Source organism: Vicia villosa, unplaced genomic scaffold (genome assembly GCF_029867415.1).
Source record: "Vicia villosa cultivar HV-30 ecotype Madison, WI unplaced genomic scaffold, Vvil1.0 ctg.001325F_1_1, whole genome shotgun sequence".
NCBI classification, from domain to species: domain Eukaryota; kingdom Viridiplantae; phylum Streptophyta; class Magnoliopsida; order Fabales; family Fabaceae; genus Vicia; species Vicia villosa.
Window position 1 is genome coordinate 446,233 of NW_026705576.1, and position 8,597 is coordinate 454,829.

An 8,597-nucleotide genomic window follows, 5' to 3' on the forward strand; every position below is an offset into this window, starting at 1 on the left:
TCTTGCACATTGATCTGTTTGGCCCAGTCAAAACAGCATCTGTCAGAGGGAAGAAATATGGATTAGTCATCGTAGATGATTATAGCCGCTGGACGTGGGTAAAATTCTTGAAACACAAGGATGAGTCTCATTCAGTGTTCTTTGATTTCTGCATTCAGATTCAATCTGAAAAAGAGTGTAAAATCATAAAGGTCAGAAGTGATCATGGTGGTGAATTTGAGAACAGATCCTTTGAAGAATTCTTCAAAGAAAATGGTATTGCCCATGATTTCTCTTGTCCTAGAACTCCACAGCAAAATGGAGTTGTAGAACGAAAGAATAGGACTCTGCAAGAAATGGCCAGAACCATGATCAATGAAACCAATATGGCTAAGCATTTCTGGGCAGAAGCAATAAACACTGCATGCTATATTCAGAATAGAATCTCTATCAGACCTATTCTTAATAAGACTCCTTATGAATTGTGGAAGAATAGAAAGCCCAACATTTCATATTTCCATCCTTTTGGATGTGTATGCTTTATTCTGAACACTAAAGATCATCTTGGTAAGTTTGATTCCAAAGCACAAAAATGTTTCCTTCTTGGATATTCTGAACGCTCAAAAGGCTACAGAGTATACAATACTGAAACATTGATTGTAGAAGAATCAATCAATATCAGGTTTGATGATAAGCTTGGTTCTGAAAAACCAAAGCAGTTTGATAATTTTGCAGATTGGGATATTGATATATCAGAAGTTGTTGAGCCAAGAAGCAACGCATCAGAAGCAGAGCTTCTCAGAAGCAAAGAATCGGAAGATCAAGTATCAGCTTCTCTGGAGAATCTAAGCATTTATGAAGAACCATCTGTCATAAGATCATCCAGACTCATCTCTGGTCATTCAGAAGATGTCATTCTTGGAAAGAAGGATGATCCAATCAGAACAAGAGCATTCCTTAAGAACAATGCAGATTGTCAATTAGGTCTTGTATCTTTGATCGAGCCAACTTCTGTTGATCATGCTCTAGAAGATCCAGACTGGATAATTGCTATGCAAGAAGAACTGAATCAGTTTACAAGGAATGATGTTTGGGATCTTGTTCCTAGACCAGATGGATTCAACATAATCGGTACAAAATGGGTCTTCAGAAACAAGCTCAGTGAGAAAGGTGAAGTGGTAAGGAACAAATCCAGACTGGTGGCTCAGGGTTATAGTCAGCAAGAAGGGATTGACTATACAGAAACCTTTGCACCGGTGGTCAGGTTAGAATCTATTCGTCTATTAATTTCATTTGCCACTCAACATAACATCACTCTCTATCAAATGGATGTTAAGAGTGCCTTCTTAAATGGTTATATAGATGAAGAAGTTTATGTCCATCAACCTCCTGGTTTTGAAGACTCTATGTCTCCTAATCATGTTTTTAAATTAAAGAAATCGTTATATGGATTGAAACAAGCTCCCAGAGCTTGGTATGAACGCTTAAGTTCTTTCCTTCTGGATAATGGTTTCACTAGAGGAAAAGTGGACACTACTCTCTTTTGTAAAACCTTTAAAAGGGATATTTTAATTTGTCAAATATATGTAAATGATATTATTTTTGGAACATCTAATGCTACACTTGGAAAGGAGTTTGCTGAGTCTATGCAGGCTGAGTTTGAAATGAGCATGATGGGAGAACTCAAGTATTTCCTTGGAATACAAATAAATCAAACATCAGAAGGAACGTATGTTCACCAAACCAAGTATGTGAAGGAACTTCTGAAGAAGTTTAATCTTCTAGACTGCAAAGAAGCCAAAACTCCTATGCATCCAACATGCATCCTAGGTAAGGATGAGGTAAGTAAGAAGGTAGATCAGAAGTTATACAGAGGTATGATTGGATCTCTTCTATATCTGACTGCTTCTAGACCTGACATTCTGTTCAGTGTTTGTTTGTGTGCTAGATTCCAATCAGATCCTAGAGAATCTCATTTAACTGCTGTTAAGAGAATTCTAAGGTATCTGAAAGGTACTACTAATGTTGGCCTAGTTTACAGAAAATCTAAAGAATACAACTTAGTAGGATTCTGCGATGCTGACTATGCTGGAGACAGAATTGAAAGAAAGAGTACTTCAGGAAGTTGCCAATTTCTTGGAAGTCATTTGATCTCCTGGTATAGCAAGAAGCAAGCAACTATTGCTCTATCAACAACAGAAGCAGAATATGTCGCTGCTGCTGGTTGCAGTACACAGATGCTCTGGATGAAGAGTCAGTTAGAAGATTATCAGATATTTGAGACTAACATTCCTATATTCTGTGATAATACTTCTGCTATATGTTTATCTAAGAATCCTATTCTTCATTCAAAAGCTAAACATATTGAGATTAAACATCATTTCATAAGGGACTATGTTCAGAAGGGCGTTATATCTTTAAACTTTGTTGATACAGACCATCAATGGGCTGATATTTTTACAAAACCCCTGGCTGAAGATAGGTTTAAGTTCATTCTGAAGAACATCGGTATGGATTTATGCCCAGAATGAGAAGATGAGAAGTTCTTATGTATGAGTATCTTCTGAAATGAAAATGGACTATTTTTTTAATCAGAAGTTCTGATTGAAATCTTTTAGAAATTGTGATTCGGTTATTACTAACGTTTCATTGTCTAAGTTGATTCAGAACCTCTTTTAAAGCAAAACAGCTGTAACGTTTTATCTCGGGATGGTAAACCTGTCGTTACTATTCATGGATAAGCGCGCGTGCAGTTGAAGGGACGCCGACCATAGGTAACTGTGCTAGTCACCTCATTTGTCTTTATTATCTCTCCTCACGTCACGTAACATTAAATGCTTTTCATCATTTACTCTCTTTCAGTTTTTTTTATGTTCTTCAAACGTTTCTTTTCCCTCTTATATCTCTCTCACTTTGCATTCCTCATCAAGTTATTTCTCTCCCTCTTCCGTTTTCTTCTCTTGCTCAGACAAGTTTTTCTTACTTTTAAAAAATCCTAGCTCAAACCTAGCGTTCATCCTAAGTCTGTTGAGGATCTATGACTCAAAGGCGACAGATCTCTGCATATCTCGGGATGGCTCTCCTAATACCTCTCAAGTCAGACCTCTTCTTTGTTGTTGTTATCAACTTTCACCCAAAGACAGAAGACTTTCTTGAGTTATGGGAGGAGGTTAAGAATGATATTCTTAACTTCTATGTTAAGGGAAAGCCCCGTTTGCAACATTAGCTCTCTGTCTGTGAACTGTCCCTCTCTTCCTCTTTGGACTCTTGGATCTCTCCTACAGTGGAGGTTCCAGTCTGGAAGACAAGAGTCCACAGGGATTCTTGATGGGTTGACACAGAGTGTGTCTTGCTAGGGTGCTGTTTTTAATTTTTGTAGTCATTTCCTCTTGGGATGACTTTTTATGTATTTGCTAGGAATGTTTCTCATCTTGTTAAACATAGGAACCTTTTGTAATATCTTTTGATAATCAATAAAAAGTTTCCTTGATTTACATTCCTGTGATTTTTTTTGTCGTTTTATTCATCTGAATCTTTTGAAATATTCTTTTTGATGTTATGACAAAAAAGGGGGAGAAGATAAATGATAAATGATTTGATTAATCTATCAGTTGCTGGGTAAAGTTCCCACACATTTACTAACAAGAACTGCAAGTTCTATATGGTTTAAGTGTTTTGCAGGTATAAAGAAGTGAAGAGAATCTTCAAAGCAAACACAAGAAGCAAAACCATGGAAACTGAAGCAAGCTGAGTGCTGTCAAGCTTCAGAGATCAGAAGCACTGATAATAGAATTTGATCCATATTTGTCTATTTGATCTGACAAAATTCTATTTGCTCTGATACATTATTTTAGCCTATATGGCTCTGATACATATAATGTGTTCGAATATACATTTTATGTTCTGACTCGTTCATGCTGACTTTTGTCGTTTAGTTTTTGTTCTGTAACATTTCAGGATGTAGAGATGCTCAGATGATGCTCTGGTACATTCAACAATGTTCTGATACAAATCTAGCATGAAGTGATGTTGGTAGAAATTCAAAGCTCTGAAGCTATCCGAGGGAAGCAGAAATCAGAAGCTGTGAAAGTTCTAAAGATCCAGAAAACTCAAGTTCTGAAGCTGTCCTAAATGGAAGCAGAAATCAGAAGCTGTGAATGTTCAGAAGATCAAAGAAATTCAAGTTCTGAAGCTGTCCTAAATGGAAGCAGAAATCAGAAGCTGTGAATGTTCAGAAGATCAAAGAAATTCAAGTTCTGAAGCTGTCCTAGATGGAAGCAGGAATCAGAAGCTGTGAGTGTTCTAGGGATTTAAAGAAATTCTAGTTCTGAAGCTGTCCAATGGAAGCAGAAGTCAGAAGCTATGAATTCTCTAAAGACAGAAGCTTATATGATCGTCTCTACCGAAATAATCAGGGAAGTCTTTTATTAAAGTTCTTCGAGTATTTATTTTAGGGGGAGATTATTTATCTCAGGGGGAGATTGTTAATCTCAGGGGGAGACATATTCATATGCTTATGCTATAGCTGTGTAATTTGTCTTTTGCCGTCTGTTCTTTCTGATCGCAAATTCATATCATTTATATATGTTTTTGTCATCATCAAAAAGGGGGAGATTGTTAGAACAAGATTTGTTCTGATCAATTATCTTAGTTTTGATGATAACAATAATATGAATTTTGCTTAAGATAATATGGTACTCTAATCCAATGCAATTTCCTTTTCAGGAAATATATAAAGAGTACGCATAATTCAGCGCTCAGAAGCTTTGTCTCAAAGGGTTCAGCATGCAACATCAGAACATGGTCTGGCAAGACATCAGAAGATGGTCGAAGCAGAATCAGAACATGGGTCTATGGAAGCATCAGAAGAACAAGAGAACAGAAGCACTGAAGTTCTGATGGTATCACGCTCAGAAGCACTTCAAGGTCAGAAGATCAGAAGATGCTTTGCACCAAGCTGTTTGACTCTGATGATATTCAAACGTTGTATTCACAAACATCAGATCAGAAGGAAGTACAAGTGGCAAGCTACGCTGACTGACAAAAGGAACGTTAAAAGCTACTAAAGGCTACGTCAGTAGACACAGCGTGAACAAGGCTCGAGGTAGTTGACAAAAGCGTATAACATTAAATGCGATGCTGTACGGAACACGCAAAGCATTAAATGCACTCAACGGTCATCTTCTCCAACGCCTATAAATATGAAGTTCTGTTGAGAAGCAAGGTTAACAATCCTGAACAAAACAACGCCTATTAACTTGCTGAAACTCTGTTCAAATTCAAAGCTCAGAATCTTCATCTTCATCAAAGCTCACTACATTGCTGTTGTAATATATTAGTGAGATTAAGCTTAAACGTTAAGAGAAATATCACAGTTTGTGATTATAGCTTTTAAGAAGCAATTGTAATACTCTTAGAATTGATTACATTAAGTTGTAAGGAACTAGAGTGATCGTGTGGATCAGAATACTCTAGGAAGTCTTAGAGGTTATCTAAGCAGGTTGTAACTAGAGTGATCGTGTGGATCAGTATACTCTAGAAAAGTCTTAGAGGGTATCTAAGCAGTTGTTCCTGGAGTGATCAGTGTGTGATCAGAAGACTCTGGAAGACTTAGTTGCTGACTAAGTGGAGAACCATTGTAATCCGTGCGATTAGTGGATTAAATCCTCAGTTGAGGTAAATCATCTCTCCGGGGGTGGACTGGAGTAGTTTAGTTAACAACGAACCAGGATAAAAATATCTGTGCAATTTATTTTTATCTGTCAAGTTTTAAAGCTACACTTATTCAAACCCCCCCCTTTCTAAGTGTTTTTCTATCCTTCACATATGTGAGAAATAAATTAGTTAACCATTTAAACAAAGTAAACCATTTAATTATGCATCTGATCAAATTGCCTCAACCAATGAGAAAAATGTAAGCTAGCCCAGAGTATTAATAGCTACTTTACACGGGTGAGAAATAAATCATAACTTAGCATGTTCTTCAACAGGAAAAAAATACATGAACACACAAACCGGTGGACCTAGAATTGGATTCTTATGACCCGAATTGCTTAAGAATATCTCAACAATTTACATCAACTTAAGTTAGATTGCTATGTTTTTAAAAGAAAATATAGTTTGACCACTTCCATAATGAATCAGATGGGTCTATAGTAAAACTATTTGAATGGTTCAGTTTTATCTCTGATGGAGGTTTAAAACAGTCCAAACATAACCTGGTATATCCATTTGGTTTGGTTTTGGTTTATGATGTGGAAACATTACAACACTGTAAAATATTAAAAAAATTAAATGGGTAAAATTTGCTAATCTATGACTAAATTAATATCATTGAATCTGTTTCCAAATCCAAAATATTGAGAGCAGAAAGTCATCTAACTAAAGTTTGACAATAAGCTCGCCATATGATAGATAGTTTATTTAGTATTATTAAGTAGTTATTTTAGTTTTTGTTTTTAAATATTATCATATTCTAGTAGTTTTTTAAGTCGTAAGATTGTGCTACATGGATGGTTATGATATACTTAAAGTTCTATATATTTGAGTGTAATGTGTTATTTTGAATCAATCAGATAAAGTTATTTTCTTAGTTAATTTTTAGGGTTAATGAACTTTTTGGTCCCTCTAAATATCTTAAACTTCGTTTTTAGTCCCTTTAAAATTTTCCTTCAAAGAATGGTCCTCCTAAAATTTTAAATTTTAACTTTTGGTCCCTCTTGCAATTTAGCGACGATTTTTACAATTTGGGGACGGTTTTTAGCGTCGGTTTTAGCGGTTTTTTATTTTAGCGACGGAATTAGAGAACATTTTAGCTACGATTTTGTCATGAGGGACCAAAAGTTAAAATTTAAAATTTTAGGAGGACTATTCTTTGAAGGAAAATTTTAGAGGGACTAAAAACGAAGTTTGAGATATTTAGAAGGACCAAAAAGTTACTTTTTAATTTACAACTTTTATTAGTTTTATGAGGGTTCTAATTTTGCTGCCTAACATTGGTCTTTTTATTTTCGATCTCCTTCTCCCCCAAATTAGATTAGATGATAATTTCTACGTTTGATGGAGTAGAAGATGCCTACGGGTGGATTCCTTGTATTGAGAAAATTTTCAAAGAGCAAAGAACACCGGAAACATTAAAAATGGTAAAAGTTATTACATCATTTCTAGGTCGTGCTCTTTAATGGTAGAAATGGCGGTCTCAATGTCAATCCCCAACAACTTGGGACACATTCATCACTGTGTGTCTCTGGCATCTTAAACTCGAAGGGCGAGAAATTTTACCGATAGAAGAACAGTAGGAGCTAGATTTGGATTTAATGAAATTCATCAAGAAAACTTCCTTTCATGAAGATTTTGTTGCTGAATCTCGAGTTGTTAGTGCAAGGGTTTCGCATTCTTTACCAAATTCAAAGCAACAACCAATTTTCCCCACTTTTGGTGTGGATGATTCTCATTTAAAAAAGATACGTTTAAACGATGAAGTCAAGTTCACAATTCCACCAAAACCACCTGATTCATCACCGGTGTCAATCTTTGATCATGCTCCGGTACCATCGCCACCCCTGAAACCATTACCCATAGTTTCATATCATCCACCATCAATGGAGTTTGAAATAAAAAAATGTGTATGTTAAATCTCCGACGACAATTTCGACAAAATATCCAGTGTCACATGCAGTGATAATTGTGAAGAAGTTTTCGGTGTCATATTTACCACCAAATTTGCTACTACAACCACCAGATCCACAACCAAAACCACCACTACCAAAACCACCGAATTTGTTGCCTCTGACATCACTTCTAGTGTCTTATTCTCCGATATTAATACCAGAAACACTGAAACAACAATATGTGTTGTTCACAAACCCATTTGTGCAACCACCAAAAAACCATTAGAATTGCAATTGCCACCGGGAAAACTAACATGTTTACAACGACCACCGGCAGAACCACCACCATTTTTATATTGCTTCCATCATTTTAATTATTATTTATTATTGTTCGAAAGAAACAGTAAAACAGAGAAAGAGGTGTGAAAGAAAAAAAGAAGAAAAAGAAAGAAAGGGGAAAAGAGATAGAAGAATAAATTTTCACGTATAATGGAAATGTGTTGTCTCCAATCTGCCAACCAAACTCCTCACATGCTTGTTTCCCATCACAATGGGCTAAACAATCCAATTGGGGAATGTCGGAGAGTGTAGAGGTGTGGAGTCAATCTCTCATATTTTCTTTGAGTGTCCAGTTTTTGCAGATGTGTGGAAGTCCATTTGTAAGTGGATTGGCATAATTTCAGCTTTCCACAACAATGGGTGGCAACACTTGTAATAGTTCAAGAACTTGATAGGTAGAGGTAGAAGGTCATCTAAGAAGCTTATTGTTATATGGACGGCATGCATTGGGAGAATTTGGAAACATAGAAACTATAAAGCTTTTCGAAACAAGGAAATTTATATCGAAAAAATCATGGAATATGCGAAAAGGTCGGCTTGGAAGTGGCTAAGAATAAAGTCAACCGCAATTCCGAGGGGCATAGAAATGTGGTACATGAATCCCAAGGCTTCCTTGGGTATCAGGGGAGACTGATTATGAGTTCTGTCGGTGGCAGAATCACTTTTTCG